Source organism: Ornithorhynchus anatinus, chromosome 19 (assembly GCF_004115215.2).
Source record: "Ornithorhynchus anatinus isolate Pmale09 chromosome 19, mOrnAna1.pri.v4, whole genome shotgun sequence".
Lineage (NCBI taxonomy): Eukaryota > Metazoa > Chordata > Mammalia > Monotremata > Ornithorhynchidae > Ornithorhynchus > Ornithorhynchus anatinus.
Window position 1 is genome coordinate 30,902,857 of NC_041746.1, and position 19,367 is coordinate 30,922,223.

The 19,367-nt window shown below is 41.6% G+C and overlaps 1 non-coding gene across 1 annotated transcript; it reads right to left on the reverse strand.

Moving 5' to 3' along the window:
• Nucleotides 1–7,552: 7,552 nt before the first annotated feature.
• LOC114805785 lies at nt 7,553–7,690 on the reverse strand. Its single transcript, XR_003753808.1, has one exon. It is a non-coding gene; the product is annotated as a small nucleolar RNA SNORA7 (small nucleolar RNA).
• Between the last annotated feature and the right edge of the window lie 11,677 nt (nt 7,691–19,367).

Genomic DNA, 19,367 nt, shown 5'->3' on the forward strand with positions numbered 1-19,367 from the left:
GAGTTAGGGAGCAGAGAAGCCATTTACTGTGAAGAAAGTGAACGTTACAACCATCAATGAATAAGCCCTATAGTCTCCCTAGAGCACATCGGTGTCATCTGAACTGTCAATCTGGCCAGATTCCCGAGGCAACTGAATTCCACACACATAATTTCCCTAGATCCAGTCTGATAATCTGGAGTGTTCTGTGAATATTGGATCAATTCTGAAGGACCTCAGCCCATTTACAATATTGGTCAAGTAGAAGACACTTTGAGATCGTCAGAAATGACGAGACATGGCCTAGTGGAAAGAGCTTGTATCTGGGAGTCAGATGACCTGGATTCTAATCCTGGATCTGCCATTTGTCTGCTGTGTGACCTTGGGCAAATCACTTCACTTCTCTGTGTCTCAGTTACCTCATCTCTAAAATGGGGATTAAGACTGTGAGTTCCATGTGAGACAGGGACTGCGTCCAACCAGATTATCTTGTATTTACCCCCATGTTTAGTATAGTGCCTGGCACATAGTAAGCACTTAACAAATACTATTTTTAAAAAAGTGAAAAACCACACAGATGTCAGTGAGAATGAGCATTTTTGAAAGAAGCAACAGTATCCATGGAAGAAAGGATGTCTCTCCCTTTCAAGGATTTAAGAGACATTTTACAATCATGTCCATGAATCTCCATGGAGAGGTACCCAATGGAAATGGATTAAATGATTTTCTTCCAGAAAACTCAGGGAAGATATGCAGTTCTTAAACTCCCCCAGTCTGTCCAAAGAGCAGGCTAAGCGTTACCTGTTGGTATTATTTTAACCTGAGAGACTCAGAGGAAATATGCCAGCAGCTTTTTTGCTGCTCTCTGAACTGTGTTCATCTAATTCAATTCTGTCCTTTTGGTTAAAGGTCATCTAAAATTTTAAGACATTTCCATAGCATGAAAAGGTCTTATGGTTCAACAAGTCTAGCTTGTTTTGGCCTTTGCTTTACTCTCACCTTCTTACATTTTCCATTTTCTCTCCCTTCCAGTTCCAGAAGATATCTTCCACTGAATTCTCTATCTGAAAACACAGCAATTCTACCACATAGACCATAACCATACAGTTCATAACCAATTTATCCCTAAGCAACACAGAAGCCTTCTATCCGTAAATGTGGTTCTAAAAATAGCAGTGCTCAGTGAAACATTTTGTTCTGTTTTTAATAGGCAAATCAAACTGGTTTTCCTTTAGATGGTTTGATTCAAGGTAGTATCACAACCTAAGTAGTACTGAATCTTCAGTCAGTCCAACAGGAGGTGTTTTACAAGTATTAATTAGCAGTACTTAGAATTTTTTTTAATGTCACCACACCCTGAAGGTTTCTATGTATCACTACATCTCCCATCATCCCTTTCCCAAAAACTTTCACAGTTGTCTTCCTGTTTGGCACTACACTGGATGTAAAATCCTGAGATGGTGAGAGAAAGAAAGAAGGGAAGGAGAGAGAGAAGGAAGTAGGAAGGGAGAGGAGGAAGGAGGGATGTAGAGAAGGAATGAGAGAAGGATAGAAGGAAGGATGGCGGGAGGGAAAAAGGAAGGGAGGAAATGGAGGAAGGAAAGAAAGAGAGGGAGGAAAGGAAGGGAGAGAGAAAAAGGAGGGAGGGAGAAAAAGAAGAAAAGGAGAGGAGGAAGGGAAAGAGGGAGAAAGGAAAGAAGGGAAGAGGGAGGATTTAATGGAGGAAAGGAAGAAGGAAGCAAGAAGTAGAGAGGAAAAAGGAAAGAAAAATGGTAAGGAACCATGGAAAAATGGGAGGAAGGAAAAAGATGGGTCAAAGAGATGGAAGGATTGTGACATCAGCACTCCTAGATCTTTATTCAATTTTGCTCTTTTGTTGTTTCATATTTATGTATGTTTTACCTCTTGCTTCCACCATATGTAGACATGTTGCCTATGTGTCTCCCCCACTAATTTGTAAACTCTTTGATGGCATGGAACAGACCTTACTTTTATCATACTCTGCCAAGAACCTAGCACACTGTTTGTACCCATTAAGTGCTCTACAAATTATGAATTAACTACTGAGTGATTGAATGAACTAGTGGAATGAATATTCATTTATTCATCCATTAATTAATTCCACTACCACCAACAAAAAACTGTTTACAACTCTGGATTCTGGGACCCCTTCAAAACTCTACTTCAACTCCCCCAGCCCCAGAGCACCGATCCTCATCTAGAAACACCCCAAGAGCTTAGTATATTGCTCTGCACACAGTAAGCACTCAATAAATACAATTGAATGAATGAATGAAAGACACCATTCTACAGTCCCGATCTTAGATTTACAGTTCCACTCTGAAATTCACTTGTCATCCCAGTGTCGATCTTTGTGCAAGGGACCTCTAGTTTGAGGCTGCGTATTTCCGAAGCTTCTGTCCATGGCTTCATTGAAAGCCACACAATGTCAGCACAAACTGCCAACACTGTGGACACCTCTCGACCACACAGTGCAAGAAGCAGCTGTACTGCAGTGAAAATCAACATTTGGAGGGAAATATTTCAGTGTGCAGCTCTGCCCTCCAAGTCTGGGGGAATTATTCAAACCCTATAAACCCACCTGGAATTCAACTCCAGTCTACCACCAGCTGCTCTGTGAGTGAAGGGGCTGTTCCTCACTGTCAGAAGCAGCTCCCTCAGAGCATACAAAAGAGGATACAAACCAGATGCAGTGTGGCCTAGCAGGGAAAGCATAGACCTAAAAGTCAAGAGCCTTAGGGTTCTGGTCCCAGCTTTGCTGGTTGCCTGCTCTGACCCTGGGAAGGTCATTTTTACATCTCTGAGTCTCAGTTTTCTCATCTGTAAAATAGAGACAAAATGCCAGAGATGCCAGTCCTCCCTCCTTCTTAGACTATGAGCCCCTTCTGGTACAAGGACTGTCTGATCCGATTATTTTGCATCTATCCCAGGGCACGACATATAGTAAACGCTTAACAGATACCATCATTATCATGAACTCTGTCAGAAAGATCCCACTGGCTGGGAAGCCGAGGGAGGCATTCAGGGCCTCCTGCTTCCAGCCAGGGCTGCCCTGATTCTGGGATGATCGACAGCAAGAGTTGCCCAGGCCACCTCTAGTTCTGTACTGCCATTTTGGATTCTACCGGCAGTGATTCCAACATGTTTAGGCCTGATGAGTATATACACTTATCTACAACTAACCAAGACTGGAAAGAATTAGTCTGTCACTGTCCCAACTATACTGTCAGAAGTTGCTCCTTTGTTTAAGGGGCTCAGAAATGGTAATCTGAGGAAAAAGTTTAACCTCAGCCAAATTTTTCAAGCACTGGTTGTTTTTCTGTGGTGTGTTTGGGGCCAGAACACCAGTGAGAAATCAGATAGTAGTCTTCTGATGGTCAATTGGGCTGGAATGGATTACGGAGTAGGAAGAAATAGTTCTGCAAATTTGTGTGGTGTCGGTCAAGGCGTAAAAACTACAAAATGTTTCTCCTTAACCAAAGGCTTCTCAAGAAGGCAACTCCTTTGTTGACCAATGGTACATTATAAAACTAGAAAGCTAAATCCTTCTTTAATATACACTACGCTATACCAACAAAGCATGCTGGATGCAGATTCACATTAGGATTTAAGTTCCTAAAGGACAGTAATTATGTGTCCTGTTTCTGTTGTACTCTCCCTAACTCTTACTCAATTGTACGCGTTCCCTAACTCTCACTCAGTTGTACGCGCTCCCTAACTCTCCCTCAATGCTTCACACTCATGGTGCACTCAATCAGGAAGCAGCATGGCCTAGTGAAAAGGGCACAGACCTAGAGGCCAGAGGTCCTTGGTTCTAATTCTGACCCCATCACTTGCCTGCTATGGGACCTTGGGCAAGTCATTTAACTTCTCTGTGCCTCTGTTTCCACATCTGCAAAATGAAGATAACTGTTCCCCTCTTAAACTATGAACCCCATGTAGGATAGGGACTGTGTTCACCATGATTATCTTATATTTACCTCAGAGCTTAGTAATTTGGCACATAGTATTTAAAAAAACACCACTATCACTATCATGAAAATTGACCAGAGCTCTAGATTTAGGATCCAGTCTAGGATCCAGTACAGCACTCCACAATGTACAACTCTTTTGACCTGCTTCCCTTCCCTTCTTTCTCTCACTTTTTCCCTTCATTTTTTGCCAACTCACCCTATTTATTCCGGTGGTATTGTCATTGAAAAGTTATACCAAGCAACTTGTATGGAACTTTTACATTACTTCGAAACTACACTGTTCTCCCCAAAAGATCATTTTTACCTTGGAGCCCCATTCTGTGGCCTCTGCAAATGTACATAGCAGCATAACAATGGATAGCTCCAAAATATAGCTTCTCCACTTAAAAAAAACAACTTGAAAAACCTTTCCACATTTCGAGGTGTCCTTTTTCTGGCTCCCATCTGATTTCACATCCTTTTCATTTGGAGACTTCAAAGTCCACTGGTATTTTTCCATGGTGTGAGTCAAACATATGGCCCCAGTGAATTCCTCCCGACACAAGGCTGCCTTGCATGGTTGATCATCAGAAACAAAGGCTCGGAAATAAAGGTTCTCTTTATTTAGGCTGAAACGATCAAATTAAGTTACTATAAATAGAGTTCATTTTCACATTTGCTGAAAAACCAGTGGGCACATCCAATGTAAAGCAACCACTGTTCAAATACCCTGCTCTCTCGGGTTCTGCATATCACTTTCCAATTAATGTCATCCACACCCGTTATACATCATCTAATCGAGGGAAAGGGTTTCATCTCCTGCTTCAGAGGCTCTGACCTGAATGACAAAATTCCCAATCCATTGGACAAACTGTAATAACAAAAAAATTTGGTCTTAACTTCAAATCTGTGTCCAGGCTTAGTCAATGTTAGGCACTAAACTGATCATCAGATGAAAATCAGAAATGCCAGATACACTCACGTCACCATTTCTTCAAGGATGGAAAGCCACCACCTATAAACAGCCCATTAACAAAATAATGAATTGTGTAAAAGGGGTAATGCGTGGATTCCTGATATGTGTTCTACTGGTCAACACCTCGGGGCTTTTCTATAATCTGCTAGAAAGATTTTATTTGCTTGGTACCATTTTAACAATTTCAAAACCATGTCATAAATGGCAATAAACTAGATTTTGAAATTTCATGTCTGCAAAGGGGCATCTGGAGTATTTGAGTACCATCAACATTTTCCCTATCAGCTAATGACGTGAACCAGATCTGCATTGATGTTTCATATATTTTCAATTTCCTCCTATTGCCACTGATCTGGCCCAGACCAGAAGCTACTTTTGAAAAGTGTGATTTCCCTGTCAGTGGCTCTTTGGTGAACCATGAGGCCTTGTTCCATTTCATCATCAATGGTATTTATTGAATGTGTGCAAAGCACTGTACTAAGTGCTTGGGAGACTACAGTACAACGGAGTTGGCAGACATGTTCCTTGAGCATAATGAGCATTTTGATGTTTTACAGCTCAGGAATATCACTCAGCCTCTCTTACAGACATCTCTTCACCTCAATCTGGAGGGAAATGATTTGTGAGCCTGTGGTTGTGTGGGTACACAAAATGTAAAACAAAGTTATCTGCTATGAAATTGAGGGCAGTAATAATTTTAACTCTACATAGAAGGTATTTGTTATTACACTGCTACACTTACTCTAGTGGTCTAAAATTCAAGTCATCATAACCTACCTATAAAGATTAAAAATGGTGATTTGGGGGATATTGTTGAAAAGGAAAAGTGCAGAATGCTTATTAAAAGTTGCACAGATAAGAATTTAGTAATGTAGTCCTGAAGCGAGAATGCCTAATTGTGTGTGTAATGTCACAGTCTTACTAAATGAGGGTGGGATAACTTTTAATAACTAAATATTCTGATTATGCACATTGAGTCTCTATTGAAAATGTGCAAATGAAAGCAATTATTCCAAGAGTGAGTATCAAATAGAGGCCAGGGAGCTACTACTCACAATTCCAAAAATGAAGTTTTGGTAACAGATTGGGTGTCTTAATATTAGGAGATCAGCTGTGAAAGGAGGTACCCAGACCCTCTCTGACCTCATGGGCATCTCCCAGAGAATGTGGCTTTTAAGAGTTATTCTTAAAATCAATATCCTACTTCACTGATGATATTGAGGGCTGGGCCTAGGCCTAGGCATGGGCATCTCCCAGAGAATGTGGCTTTTAAGAGTTATTCTTAAAATCAATATCCTACTTCACTGATGATATTGAGGGCTGGGCCTAGGCCCAGTCCCTTGGAGTTGGGAAAACATTGTGGTAATGATGATAATTATGATGATGATGATAAAAAATGGTATTTGTTAAGCATTTACTTTATGCTAAACACCGTAGTAAGCACTGGGGTAGATACAAGACATTCAGGTCCCACTAGGGCTCCCAGATGTGTGTTTACTTGTTTTGATGCCTGTCTTCCCACTTCTAAATTGTGAACCTGTTGTGGGCAGGGATTGTCTCTATTTGTTGCTGAATCGTACTTCCCAAGCTCTTAGTACAGTGCTCTGCACAAAGTAAGTGCTCAATAAATACAATTAAGTGAATAAATGAAGTAAGAGGGAGAACAGATACTGAATCCCGGTTTTGCAGATGAGGGAATTGAGGCAGAAAGAAGTTAAGTGACTTGTCCAAGGTCCCACAGCAGGGCAGTGGTGGAGCCAGAATTAATTAATTAATTAATGTTGGTATTGGTTAAGCGCTTACTATGTGCCGAGCACTGTTCTAAGCGCTGGGGTAGACATAGGGGAATCAGGTTGTCCCACGTGGGGCTCACAGTCTTAATCCCCATTTTACAGATGAGGGAACTGAGGCACAGAGAAGTTAAGTGACTTGCCCACAGTCACACAGCCGACAAGTGGCAGAGCTGGGATTCGAATTCATGAGCCCTGACTCCAAAGTCCGTGCTCTTTCCACTGAGCCACGAGAATTAGGACCCAGGTCCTCTTACTCCCAAAGCCCAACAGAAGCAAGACACGCAAGAAGCATCTTATATCCTAAAATGATGTAATAATGGCATTTATTAAGGACTTACTGAATGCAAAGCACTAAATGAAGCACTGGGAAAGAATACACTGGTGGAAATTAGACATGATATCTGACCCTTGGGAGGCTCAAAATCTGCCCCCTACTAAAAAAGTAAGCCCCATGTCGGGCAGGGACTATGGCCTAGCTGTTGTGCGTGCATCTATCCCAGAGCTTAGAACAGTGCTTGATACAGAGTAAGTACTTAACAAATACAAAAATAACAAAAGTAATAATAATAAGGGAGAAGGGATTGGGGACAGGCACATCAGTAGTTACCTTGTCTTATGCTGTCAAGTCGTCTCTGACCCTTAGCGACACCATGGAGGTATCTTTTTCAGAACACCCCACCTCCATCTGCAATTGTTCTGCTAGTGTATCCACAGAGTTTTCTTGGTAAAAATACAGAAGTGGTTTACCACTGCCTCTTTCCATGCAGTAAACTTGAGTCTCCACCCTTGAATCTCTCCCATACCCTGCTGCCCATCACTAGTGAGTTTTGACTTGTAGCTGATTGCCTTCCACTCGCTAGCCACTGCCCAAGCTAGGAATAGGATGGGTATGTGTCTGCTTGACTCTCCCTCCCATAGTCGAGACTGGTAGAGTACTGGAAACTCTCCAGGTGCAACCCTGAGAGGGGACATCAGTACTAAACCATCATAAAATATAAAGACAAATACATGCAATAAAAATGAAAATCAGCAGGAAGCAGTGGCTAGAGAAGTATAATTCGAGCCACCTTGTGATCCAAAGCCCAAGGCTAACCTGCAGCCTCCATGACTGCTAAGTCTGGAACATGAATTGGCCAGAGAGTGAGACCAACATAGACCTCTCCTATGGAAATACAATGGGGAACCTGCTCCAGAGGTACTTGACCTCACCCTCATTTCCATTTGTTAGTGATCAGGAAATCATGTTGGACATGGACTTTGAACCCCTCCTCTTGAAAGTGCTACATAAATTCAGAGAAATAAACCTGGGACAGATTTACATCCTAATGTGAATGTCCAAGTGTGACAGAAGAAGGAAATCCTGAGGAAGTAAGAGAAGCTGAATGACTTTAGAGTGGAATATAGGTACTGATTCATTTCCATTAAACACCTTTTCACATTTCGTTCTTTCTTTTCTGCTCTCCATTGAGTCAGATAGTCATTCAATAGTATTGAAGCATGGTGCAGTGGAAAGAGCACGGGCTGGGGAGTAGGAGATCATGGGTTCAAATCCCGGCTCCACCACATGTCAGCTGTGTGACTTTGGGCAAGTCACTTAACTTCTCTGTGCCTCAGTTTCCTCATCTGTAAAATGGGCATTAAGACTGTGAGCCCCACGTGGAACAACCTTATCACCTTGTATCCTCCCCAGCCCTTAGAACAGTGCTTGGCACAAAGTAAGTACTTAAATGCCATCATCATTATTATTATATTTATTCATTCATTTATTCAATCATATTTATTGAGCACTTACTGTATGCAGAGCACTGTACTAATTCAGCAACAAAGAGACAGAGTGCTTACTGTGTGCAGAGCACTGTACTGAGCACTTCTGAGAGTACAATACAACAATATAACAGGCACATTCCCGCCCTAAATGAGCTTACATTCTGTGGGGCCTGGGGGTGGTGGGGGGGACAGACATTAATATAAATAAATAAATTACAGATATGGACAGATATTCTCCACTGGGGTGAAACACGCATGGTAACTGTAGATGTAGAATAAGAAAAAACTCTAACTTCCATAGAAATGCTTACAGTTTTTGCAATCAATCAATTTGATCAATTGAGTGCTTAATGGTTATAGAGTACTATACTAAGCACTTGGAAAATGTACAACACAGCAGAGTTGGCAGATGCGATCTCTACCAACAAGGAGTTTACACAGACTAATGTGCAACTTTCTACAAGAGTTAACCGGTCCAAAAAAACAATTAAATGGTACAGTGATCCTGTATTCAGCTCAGGAAGTGTGAATTTTACTTTGCTCCTTTTAGTCATTCTTTCTGTCCAAGAATTTTATAATGTGGAGACCACAGACAAAAACAACTGTGGGATCAATGGCAAGAGGTGGCGGTGCTAATCCCAGTTCTCCAACTAATGTGCTGCATGTCTGTGGCCAAATTGCTTAACCTTACCTGTGCTTCAGTTTCCTCATCTGAAGAATGGGTATGAAATGCAAAACACCTTCTCAACCATCAGATTGAAATGTTCTACCTTTTGTGGTTTCTGACACAGTTCAAAAACTCGATCACACTTAATAACTTCGAAACAATTTCAATTTGGAATCTAGCTACATCCTCCCAAATGTTTTTCTCCCATTTTTATTGTGCTCTTTTAATCTCAACAGTGTAGCATTCCTTTGTTCACTTAAATGTTTAGTAAAATGTGCATGCGACTGAAGTCATCTCTTTCGTCAACAACAAAGAAATTTAGGCATGCCAGTGTGTTTTGTGTGTGCCTATTTACCAGATGTCCTAGTTTCATTTCTTTGCTCTCTGTGCCAAGCAAAGAGGAAACACAGCCTGGTCCGTTAGTTTGCTTATGGACTAATTGGTCCTGAGAAGATTTTGTGCTAATTGATTTACAATTCTAGCTTCATAAAAATTGGCAATATGGGAACTAAATAATCGTTTAGAGTTTTGATGTCTAGAATGCCAATGAAAGAGAATGTAGTTTCTTCATATTTTGTAACACCCTGAGCTAACTGAGTTTCCAATGCACGTGGAAAAGAAAAATGGAATTCAATTCTGTTCACTGCAGCAAATTGTTATGGAAATTTGCTCTCTCCTGGTTTGGGAGAATAGGTGCCAGCACACAGAAATAATCAGTGAGTCAAACATATTGCCACAACCAATGTAAAATTCCACTTTTTTAGATATGAAGCCTCCTATTCTCATATAGTCTTGAAAGAATAAAACTTTTCATCCAAAGTTTCTGAGCTACAAGAATTGCCCCTGTGTAATGTTTGCAGTGGGGTAGGATCACTCAAGTAATGAACAGTACTTCCTGAGCACTTACCGTGAAGACTGTTCCGGGTGCCGATGGTGGCAGAATACTGTTAGCTCACTGTGGGCAGGGAATGTCTATTTATTGGCATATTATATGCTCCCATGTGCTTACTACGTGCTTTGCACACAGTAAGTGCTCAATAAATACAACTGAATGAATGAATGAATGAATGAATGAATGAATGGGTGCCTATATTTCTTGCCCTGAAGAAGCTTACCTTTGAAGGCATCAGAGGGGCTTTGTCTGAGTCAAGGAGTTCCCAGGGCACTGGCTCTGGTCCTCCCTTCTTGTGCAGGTTCATGGTGTAATCAGAGGGGTTGGTCAGGAAAGCTCCAGAAGTCCGATCAGAGTATGAAGCCTCCCTTGGATCCCAGGACATTTTGGAAGGAGCAAATTCATGGTGCGGGCAGAGAGCCAGGTCATGCTTCAATAGAAATCAACCTAGTTAAACGGGGTTCACACTGCAAGCCCTGGGGTGGGGGGGGGTGTTTGTGAGAGAGAGAGAGAGAGAGAGAGAGAGAGAGCAAGAGAGAGAGAGCAAGAGAGAGAGAAGGAAATGCAGTCTGAGACGTAGCATGGCCTAGCGAAAAAAGCACAGTCTTGGGAGTCAGAGGACCTGGGTTCTAATCCCTTTTCTGCCTCATGTCTGCTGGGTGACCATGGACAAATCACTTAACTCTCTGTGCTGCAATCTCCTCAACTGTAAAAGTGGAGATTAAACCACTAGTTTTTTTATTTGTTTTTATGGTATTTGTTAAGCACTTACTAGGTGCCAGCCATTCTATTGAGCACTGGGGTAGATAAAAGGTTGGACACAGTTCATAGGCTACGTGGGGCTCACAGCTTAATCCCCATTTTAGAGATGAGAGAACTGAGGCACAGAGAAGTGAAATGACTTACCCAGGGTCACACAGGGTCACACAGCAGTCACAGGAATTAGACTCCCAGGCTCATGCTCTATACACTAGGCCATGCTGCTTCCCAAAGTGCTCATGTTCTAATCCTACTTAGACTGTGAGCCCCATACAGGACAGGGACTGTGTCTAACCTGATTATCTTATATCTACTCCAGAGTTTAGAAGAGTGTTTGACACGTAATAAACGCTTAACAAATACCATTTGAAAAAAATGCAGCACCCTCCCGTTTGGATGTCTTTCTACAGACATGTTTTTATTTCTAGTTTGCTTTCACCTCCTCCACCCAAGCATTAGCTGTTACCATTGCAGACAAAATACCTGGCCAAGTGACTCATTGGTCTGTCCCAGGGTGACACTGCAGATGGTCTTATGTTATGGTCTGATGCTCTTTCTGCTTAATTTACAAAACATGAGAGTAAACACCAACCAGTGGCTTTTTCTCCAAGGGATATTATGATGATACATGGGATGCAGTCATGTAGTCACTTCGTAAGAATGAGCAGAAAGGTATGTGTATATATATTATATATATATATTTATATATATGAATGTGTGTGCATGAGTGTGTGTGTGTGAGTGTGAGTGTGAGAGAGAGTGTGTATAGTAACAATGGTGTTGCTGTGCTGTCCTGAAAGAGAGCACCTATACAGTTCATCAGGGAAAGCCACACATACAAAGAAGAGGCAACCCCGATGTTGATCGAAAGAGCTTTCACTGGACTTTGCATTTCCAAGTGTTTCTTTAACCCAACACCAGCAGAGAGCTTGACCAAGCCGAAGCATGCAATCAAAAAACTGGGAAGCAAAGAGTTTGGTCATTTGGTGCAGCCCGCAGGAAGATGATTGCAATTCATTCTCCCACACATTAGGATTCTGGAGCAAAGCAGAAAGCCACAGTCCCCATCTGTTCCCCTGGACAGACATGAGGCTCTATCACTGCTCTGGTTGTATCAATGCCCACTAAGCAAGAAAATGGCCACAGCACCAAATTCGGCATAGGCTATTTTGGGGTGCGAAGCTGGTATGATAATCACTGCATTGCAGATGTGGTCTTTTGTAGCACAATTCACTTCAGGGCTGTGACCCTCCAGAACGTGGTCTTGTGTGGTAGCTGCTATCTAGTCTTAAACAGCTCCCTGAGGTCCAGAAGAGATGCCCATATTTCTATTTTTATGCATCCTGCTGTTTGGCACTTAAAGAGGTTATTCTTTGTTCAAAGCAGTGGCAGCATTTGCCGCTATTGAAAATACAAGCAATTGTACCCAAGGGCTAGAACAGCAGCCAGTCCAATGGTGGCCTGGGTTAATGGAGCCGACTTGGAATAACGGTAGATCTCTGATTTCTAGATGACCAAGGCAGCTTTCCAATTCATCGGCGGCGAGCACAATTCAGGGCAGCAGTCATAGCGAGCCCAACTGGAAGACCAGCTAATAGCTTTAACGGTGGGGCCAGGGGTGTCTCGCTAAGATTTAGGTCCATGTGGAGGAGCCTGTTTCTTCTGGCTTGGGCTCACAGGCGGGGTTATTATATTAAGAGTCAGATTGTATTAAGAGCCTGTCTACTTGTTTTGTTTTGTTGTCTGTCTCCCTTCCTTCTAGACTGTGAGACCGTTGGGTAGGGATTGTCTCTATTTGTGGCTGAATTGTACTTTCCAAGCGCTTAGTACAGTGCTCTTGATACAGTAAGTGCTCAATAAATATGACTGAATAAACTGAATGAATGAAGGGACAACACTGACAGATATGTTCTTTTCTTTTCACGGTTGGATGATAGAATCAATAAGATTTCACTCTTTGAGCTGTGCTTAGAACGAAGTCCACCACAATGAACTGAGTAGAACCAAAGACCAATTTTTTTCAATGTAATGTTGTATCAGTTGAAATTTCCAGAGAGAACAAATCTGTTTAACGCTAATTGCATTGTGAAAAAAAGACTTCATTTTAAAAGGATTTTTCTGAACTTAAGGCACTCTTACAAAAAGTTTAAGAAAATCTGATGAGGAAAACGTGCAATGCATATTTTGTTGTAAGGGGCAAACTCTACTGGGATTACCTGACAGGATTTATAACTCTTTATAAAACATTGGTGTTTAAACGTTTCTACTACCTGTCATTTTTTTTTTTTTTTGGTCAGTTTGTCCACTCTATTAGATTGTAAGGTCCTGGAGAGCAGCCCAGATCACAGATCATTTTTCTAAAAAAAAAACCTTCAGTCCTTGTTCCGTCACACCTTACAAACTTCCAGTGGTTGCCCATTCACCTCCACATCAAGCAGAAATTCCTTACCACTTGCTTTAAAGTACTCAATCACTTTCCCCCTCCTATCTTATCTCACTGATTTCCTGCTACAACTCAGCCCTCAAACTTTGCTCCTCTCACATCAACTTATCGTATCTCAAACTTGGCTATCTCACTGCCAACCACTCAACCACATCCCATCCCTGGCCTGGAACTCCTTCCTCTTTCATATTCAACAGACCATCACTCTCCTCATACTCAAAGCCTTATCAAAATCATATGTCCTAAAAGAAGCTGTCCCCAACTAAGTCCTCATTTCCCCAACTCCCGATTCCTTCTATGTTATTCATTCAGTAGTATTTATTGAGCGCTTACTATGTGCAGAGCACTGTACTAAGCGCTTGGAAGTGTTATCTATGCATTTGAATCTGTTCCCTTGGGACATTTGATATTCACTCCACTCTCAGCCCCTCAGCACTTATGTTACCAATTTGTTTTAATGTCTGTCTCCCCCTCTAGTTTGTAAACTTCTTGTGGGCAAGGAACATGCACACAGTATTAAAGATTGATTGTTTCTGTGTTCTCCCAAGACTTCTGCACAATTCTTCACTCTCAGGAGGTGCTCAGCAAATATCACTGGTGGTGAAATACTGAACTTTTCCTCTGTATGCTTCTCTTCTGTTAATCTTATTGCTGCAGTTAACAAACCTGCAATACAGTAAAGATGATTCCAGAAACACAAATAAATTGAGATTGAGCCCGTAATTACTAGGGCAGCAATTCTCAGTTATGCCCTGAGACCTCAGATAGCCTTGATTGATGACCGGTGGGCAAAGAGCATCTGCCGAATATCAGTGAGCTCTAGTTCTAATTTTTACTGAACTGTGCTAATTGCCTATCTCTGGATATGTTGGGCATCATGGGCTGAATAGACTTCATTTTCCAAACTTCTGAAAAACCTCTTCAAGCCCTTCTTAAACTGCCACATTTACTTCCATCAAACCCATCACTTAACGGAGACATTAGATGTTAGTCTATGGTCAGATCATCATTACACACTTACTTAGAACTCCTCTGGGCTCTGTGGTAGTGTATTATTGTAGAAAAGCATTCATTTCAAGAATCCATTTAGAAAACTCAGTTGAGGTCCCTATGGGGGTGGAAGAATCGGAGCCCTGAAAAGCCCAGCCCAAGATATTACAAAGTTAGAGTTAGAAGTTAGAAGTTAGTCTGAATTCCTCAGACTGAACACCACTGATGGATTGATTGAACAAAATCCCATTACCATGTCCCACTGATGCTAAAATATAAACTCCTTGAGGGCAGAGATTGTGTCGATAAGCTGTATAGACCCTCCCAAGAGCTGCTACAATGTTCTGTGCAAAGTAATTATTATTATTATTATCAAGTGCCATCGAGTCATTTCTGATTCACAGTGACTTTATGGATATATTTTCTCCAGAACACAGTCATCTGCTATAATCCGTAATTTTGCTAATGGTTCTTCCATTATTGTTGTTATGGTTTTATCCATCTAGCTACTGGTCTGCCTCTTCTGCATTTTCCCTGGGCTTTTCCTAGCATTAGTGTCTTCTCTGGAGAATTAATCCTCCTGATGATGTGTCCAAAGTGTGCTCATCTAAGTTGAGTCATTTGGTCTTCCAAAGACCACTTTGGCTTAATTTGCGCCAAATCCCATTTGTTTGTTTTTCAGGCAGTCCGGGGCATTCACAAAAGCCTTCTCCAACACCACATTTCAAAAAAATTGATGCTCTTTCTACCCTGTTTTTTCACTGCCCAGCTTTCAGATTCATACATTGTCCCTGGAAACACCATAGAATTGACAATTTGTATTTTTGTGGCAATTGTTACATCAGCACATTTCATGACTTTTGCTAAACTCTTCAAAGCAAATCTGCACAAAGTAAGCACTCAGTAAATACCACTGATCAATTGACAGGTCTAGATCACCCAGAGGAATCCTTCAGAGTGGAGGATAGTGCAGCCAATTACTTGATTCTGTCCCACCAAGCCCCTCATGTGCAACTGTTTTCTGCAGTCCTGAGCTGTTCAGGATCCTTGGAAAGATACTCAGACAGATCTGAAAACACTGCAACTGAGACTAGAACCTGTGTCAGCTCTCTCTTGCTTCCATGAGCTTTCCACTAAGCCATTTTGACTCCTCAAATTTGCCATTGCAAAACCTGAGTCCTTAGACTGCACCATCCAGATTAACAATCTGCCCTGATGGTTGTACTGCTCAACTCCACCTCAAGGTGTGAGAGAATTCAGTGTTCTTTAAAAACTTCACTGGGGTTTTTTGGGGGGATGGTACTTATCTGCTTCTAAATATGTACCATTTATTTCAGTTGCATGTGAGATGCATGGCACTATGGATAGAACACAGGACTGGGAGCCAGAAGGTTATGGGTACTAATCCCAGCCACTTATCTGCTGTGTGACCTTGGGCAAGTCAATTCACTTCGCTGGGACTCAGTTATCTCAGCTGTAAAATGGGGATTAAGATTGTGAGCCCCAGGAGGGACAACCTGACTACCTTGTACCTATCCCAGTGCTTAGAACAGTGCTTGGCACATAGTAAGTGCTTAACAAATACCATTGTTATTATTATTATTATTAAAATCTACAATCCTAATTTTTTCCTTTAAAATCAAACTCATAACTTAACTCTTAACTCTAAATGTTTGCAGAAAATGGAGAAACAGAAGACAACTCTAAAATTGGCCTTTTCTGTAGAACATCAAGCAATAAGTACAATTAACTGAATGATTGATCAGTCACCTTCACTCTCTACATTTCAGTGGAAAGCATAGAAACTTCTACAAACTGGATTTTTTAAATTATATTTGTTAAGTGCTTACTATGTCCCAGGAACTATAGTAAGCACTGAGACAGATACAAGCTAATCAGGATGGGATTAGTCCCCATTTTACAGATGAGGTAACTTAGGCCCAAAGAACTGAAGTGACTTGCCCAAGGTTACACAGCAGACAAGTGGCATAGCTGAGACTGGAGCCCAGATCCTTCAGACTCCAGGGCCCATGCCTTATCCACTAGGCTATACTTGCTTCTCTAAAAGTCATATGCTAAAAGAGACTAATACAGTTTTGGTGATAAAGATTCTTACTTTGATTAATCTTTCCTAGCTGCATCATTACTTTTCAAGAGTTTGAACGAATTTAGGATTTATTACTTGCTTTGGATATTTTACTTGTGAACAGGTGTGATTTCACAAAAGGTTATAATTGTACTCATCCATGCCTGCGAGCTTCTGTCCCAGGAAGCTTTCTGGTAATTGTGTTTTATACATAACTTAGATGACCATAAAATGCAAGCTGGGGTTTGCTAGTGAGGAGAAATATAATCCTTCGTATGCTCCAAGCCTGAATTTCAATATGCCCTTTGATTTTTTTCTTAAATCAACAAATTATAGTAGACAGCCTCAATTTGGTATCTGTTGCCCAATGCAGAGGTTTATTTAATCATTGAATGGCATTGTGGCCTAATGGAAGGAGCACTAGCCTGGGAGTCAGAGGACCTGAGTTCTACCAATACCCTCTGCTCCACTGTCTCCTCTAGAAGGCACAATTGCTTAGCTCTGAATTTCTGAAGGCCTGTGGTCCTGGCCCTGTTAAGCTGAAAAGGATATGAGCCCCTACTCTTCATCCCCCCAACTACTTCCCCTTCCCCAATTAAAAAATGCCAGAGAGCCTCCATGGGGTGAGAATTGATGTGATTGCTAATAATTAATGGATAAGGAGCTTACAGTCTAATCTTTTCCTGATACTTTCCATCACCTGGATCATTCTCTCAGAACTAGCAGAAAGTGTTTGAAACGGTGTTCCCCGATGGAGACCCAAGCAGTAGCCATAGCAACCCCTAGAACATCGCCAGCCCCTCCCATCCTAAATTTGGAGTGCATTTTCATATTCTCAAAGCTCTTTCACATTAACTCATTTCTCCTCTCACTAGATTGTAAACCCACTAGATTTTAAACTTCTTGAGAGCAGAGATCATGCCCACCAACTCTATTGTACTGATCATTTCCCAAATGCTTAGTATAGTGCCCTGCACACAGTAAGGGTTCAATAAACACCACTGATAGGTTGACTGATTGACTGATCCCTGTGAGGCAGGTCTTACTAGCCCGATTTTTCTGATGAGGAAACTGAACCTCAGAGAGGTTAAATGACTTACCCCAGATCATATAGTCTCCCAGTTCTGGGATTTAGAACCTGGGTCTTCTCATAGTCTTCTATCTACTAGGCTAGACTGCCTCCCTCAGGATCCTCCTGCCTCATCTCCTTTGACAGCACCATTATTATGCATGAGCAAAGTGACAACAATCAGTCATAAGAATGGAGAATCTGTCATTTTAGAGAGAGAGGCTAAGCTGAAATCTTCTCAGGATTCTCTTGTGTCTTGATATCTTTCTCTTAACCTCAGCTCAAACCATAGCACATAGCACTAAACCCAGAATCAGTAAAACACCCCCAGGGCCCCTCCAGGGGTTGTACTAAAAATAAATCATTAAACTCAGAAGGAAATTCAACTCTTTGTTGAAATGCTTTCAGTTCGGTGATGTACAGAATTCTTCTCCATGATAGATAATTTTTCTCTTTTGAGATTAATCTCGGGGAGATGCTTTGATACAATTTGTCAAGACTAAGAGCTATATACACCTCACAGATACTTGTAATTGTTCAGGAAGCTTAGCTGTAAGTGGGTTATAGAATGTCTAACAGATTATCAACCAATAATATTTATTGAGCATTTTGTGGGCAAACCACTGTACTAAGCAATTCAATCAATAAATCATATTCATTGAGCACTTACTGTGTGCACAGCATTGTTCTAGATGCTGGGGAGAGTACAGTATAATAAATTGTCAATCAATCAACCATATTCACTGAGTGATTACTGTGTGCAGGGCTCTGCTTGGGTGAACACGGCAATATACAAACACATTCCCCGCCCACAACAAGCTTTCAGTCTAGAGGGCATGTGTCTTGCAATAATATCTTGCAATCTCAGGGAAACAGACCCTGAGATAATTTAGAGATAGGTGGAAGAATGAAGAAGGACCTGACCCCGCTGGATAGAGGCTTTAGGAATGGAGATGCCCTAAAAGAAACAAGACAGGAGCAACAAGCAGAGAATGCAGAAGAATACCAGAAGAATTTCCCCACTCCTCAAGAAACTCCAGTGGTTCCCATCCACCTCTGAATCAAGCAAAAACTCCTCACCACTGGCTTTAAAGCACTTAACCAGCTTGCCCCTCTTACCTCACCTCTCTGCTCTCCTACAACCCAGCCCACAGAGTTCATCCCTCTGGTGCTATTCTAAACTGCATCTCGATCTCATCTAACTTGTCACTGACCCCTCGCCCGTATCCTACTTCTGTCCTGGAATGCCCTCCCCCCATATCAGAAAGATAGTTGCTCTCCCCCACTTCAAATTCTTACTGAAGGCATGTCTCCTCCAGGAAGTCTTCTCTGACTTAGCCCTCCTCTCTTCTTCTCCCACTCCCTTCTGCACCACTGATACTTGATCCTTCATTCATCGTCCTTTCCTGCCCCACGGCACATATGTATATATCTGTGTACACTTGTAATTCATTTATTTATATTAATGTCTATCTCCCCCTCTAGACCGTGAGCTCGTTGTGGGCAGGGAATGTGTCTGATGTTAGAGTGTACTCTCCCAAGTGCTTAGTACAGTGCTTTGCACACAGTAAGCACTCAATAACTAGGATTATTACTAATTAATTCCAGTCTGGCCAGGAAACAAATCTCAGAGAAGCAGCATGGCCAACTGGAAAGAAGTCAGGCCAGGAAGTCAGAAGAGTTGGGTTCTAATTCTGGCTCTGCTACTTGCCTGCTGTTTGACCTCGATCAAGTCACTCAACTTCTCTAGGCCTCAGTGTTTTTACATGTAAAATGTGGGTTCAATACCTGACCTCCCTCCTGCTCAAACTGTGAGCCTATGTAGTATAGGGGCTGTGTCCAATCTGATTATCTTGAATATACTCCAGCATTTAATACAATGTTTGGCTTAACAAATGCTCTTATTGCTATCATTATTCCTTGGTTTAAAAGTTAGCCCATCAATCAATTAAGCAATCATTCATTCAATTGT